Genomic DNA, 3,426 nt, shown 5'->3' on the forward strand with positions numbered 1-3,426 from the left:
TTTAGGGGTCATATATAAGGGGAGTGGTCGATGGATTAACCTAATGGTCGCCTCCCTTAGTCTTTTAATGATTCTTAAAATTTCCAAAGAGTTCCTAACCCCTTTCCTTGAAGCTCTTGTGCATGTTCCTTGTGAGAACTGTTTGTGAGAGGGAAGATCCGGGGTAAGAGGTGTCAGAGAAGCTTGTTGGTGTGTTGGATTCGTCATTGGTTGGTTACATTTCTCCTGTTTAAGAGGTGAGTGCATGACCATGACTAATCTAACCCTGAGATTCTCTCTATAACTATGTTGTATGGGTTGTATTTCTTGCTCTTTACTGGTTTAGGATTGATTCGTGGCTTCTATGGCCTTTGTGACTTATGGGTGAGCCTTGGCCACAATGGAGACAGTGGAAGGTGAAGAACAGACTCTTAGCTTCGAAGTGAATTTGTCTACGGGATCGGTATCAGTGTCGATCAACACCAGGTGGGTGTCGGTCGACACCAAGATGTTGACGGCGCGAGGACTTAGACAGGTGTTGATCGTTATTGCTAGGGTTTTTTTGTCGAGGAGGGTGTCAGTAGACATCAGGTGTCGATCGACACCCTCTTCAGCAGACGGTTGATACTTGCTTTTCTTGTTTGATTGTGCTGTTTGTTGTTTGTTGAACATTGGATTATCAATTGCTTATGTGTATAGCCCATTAGATGGGAGGATTGTCTCACTGAGTATTTGTGATAATACTCATGTGTCTTAATTGTTGTTTGTGATGCAAGTAATGGCAAAGTGTGATCGTGGAACCAAAGCAATGAAGAGGAGGCTGTTCTAGTGGCTCATTGATGTGTTGTCTGGCTTATGTTGAGTTGCTAGACTTGAGTCGTTAGAGTGTTGCTAGGTTGCTGGTTCAATGTTTCAGGTTTTTGTTGGATGGTTTATTACAGTTTTATGTTGGATTGATTGTTGGTTTATTATTTATTGGAGAACTTCTTGTTATTGTTGTTATTGTATTCCTGTGGTTGTGTCTAATTGGGGTTGCTGGTTTATATTGGTTATAAGCAATATCGTATTGTAGTTGTTTGGTATCTTTTATTGTGTGTTTTGGTTATTGTAAGATGGATGAATTAGATTTAATTATGTTTTAAAAAACAGGTCGGGTTTTTTCACATAGTGACAAGCCTAAATGGCTAAATCCATTATACATTATGGTATTGAGAAATGATGTGTAGCTGCGGCGGCGAGCTGAGACGGTGAATATCGACGGTTCCTGGGCGTCCATTTTCCTTCTACCATCTTCAAAACCACATGAATTGGCATTTCCTGGACTTACAATGAGAAGAACACAAACCCAACATTAGCCGAGAAGAATTATGGATAATCTATGATTTCATACTACAAGAAATGTGAGTATTAATAGCAATTTAAGATAGCGTTCTTGTTTTCCGCAATAAAAGAGATAGACGCTACTTTTTAGTAGCGGTTACGTATTGGTTATGCTATTAAAAGTGTGTGGGATTAGAAAGTGTGATTTTTCTTTTTGTTTTTTTACATTACTAATTTTTAGTTGCGCTTGAGTGTCTTTTGTGTTATCTTATGTATTAAGCGGGATTTTTTTTTTTGTTTCCCGCCTGCTAAAAAAAAAAATCTCTCTCTCTCTTTCTATCTCTAAAATAATTTTAAAGTATTAGTGTGAATGTGAGTTATATGGGTAGTTGGACTTCACTTACAGGAATAACATTAAGTATGTTGAAGGGGCAAATAAATTTGTGAATGCTTCATCAAAATATTTGGGTTATCCTACCGAGATTTGATGTCCGTGCATCGATTGTCGTAATGTTATGTTAGTCATCAACCGGTAGATGCAGTTGTAGATCATTTAGTGATTAGAGGGATGGATCATAAATACAAGAGGAAAGTAGTGTGGATAGGGATGTTGTGGTGGGTGAAAAAACTCGGCCAGACCCAAACCCAAAAAAACCCACCCTGAAAAAACCCAAGTTCAAAAAATCCGAATGGATTTTAATTCTTGTGGATAAACCAGAACTAGTTTTAAGTCTCGTGGCTAAACTCATAGGTACCCAATTTTTTTTATCTCATATAATGTATTTTACATTAGACATTGTGTATTTTTATGTCATAGCCTTTTTTTGTACCAAAAACAAGCGTGATTTATATTATGTATTTTGTGTATTTTATTATATTTGTGACAATTTTCAAATATTTATAATCTCTAATTAGATTAAGCAAAAACCAAAAATAAATAAAAGTCACAAAAAGGTTAAATACATATGAAAGAATCGCATGTTTACATTATATGGATTTAAATCATCTATAACACTTTAGTTCACACAATTACTATAACGAAATCGTCGGTTTACAATATCCCAAACGTTTTATATTCAACAGTAGTCAGTAGAAATAAGATTCCCAATCACTGATGGACCAAAAACCATATTAATCAAAGACTGTTATTTAAAACCAACCCAGAAAATAAAAATCAAAGAGGAGTGGTACCTACGATTTCGTTAACAAAGAGAGCAGTGGGGGAGCCAGAAATTTTTTTTAGAGGAGTCCAAATAATTTTTATTTTTCTTAAAGAAATGAAAAAGAAAAATTTAGAGGGTTAAAATGAAGTTTTTTAAAAGAATGGGGATAAAAATACAATTTTTGGGGCTCAAAATAAAAATTTAATTTAAAATGTGGTAAAAATGCAGAAATTGTAGGGGTCAAAATCAAAATACAAAATTTGTAGGGGTCAAATTACAAAATTTAGAAGGGTTATATTATAATTTATAACTAAAAATACACCCAAAAAAAAATTAGTGGGGTCAGCTGACCCCATACAACTCTTACTAGATCCGCCCCTGAAAGAGAGAGTCACGAGAAGCTCCGTCCGAAGATTGAAAGAAGCATTCACTGCAAATCACCCAATTCATCAATTGAAAGAAGCATTCACCGCAAATCATCTAGAAAAGCTCTGTCTGAAAATTGAAAACAACGAAGAACACAACTGATTTGATGTTGTAATCGAGTGGAAGCAATTACACTAGGGTTATTATGAATCAAACGGTTTCGTTTAATAAAAAAAGTTTCAGAAAAAAAACTCAAATGGGTACTCACAGTCTTATAGGATAAACTTGTGTATGACTGTATGTTTCGGATACCCGCCCGTTTTTACCCACTTTTTTCTTACTGAAAAACGGGTCCGAAAACTCTACATTATATGTGGGTTTCGGGTACCCATAGGGTTTTAACCTACTTTTAAAATCCCTAAATGTGGAGTATGCATTGAGATACATGTGAAGATAAAAATGATGATGGTCAGATTTCTGGTTCGATGCGTTGTTTAGGACAGCTTTCAGTGATTATGGGGATAGTCCACAATCAGAGAAGCCTAATGGATCTCAGTTTGACAATGATGAAACTGCAGATCCTAGTAAAACACGTTCA

This window comes from Camelina sativa, chromosome 4 (assembly GCF_000633955.1).
Source record: "Camelina sativa cultivar DH55 chromosome 4, Cs, whole genome shotgun sequence".
Lineage (NCBI taxonomy): Eukaryota > Viridiplantae > Streptophyta > Magnoliopsida > Brassicales > Brassicaceae > Camelina > Camelina sativa.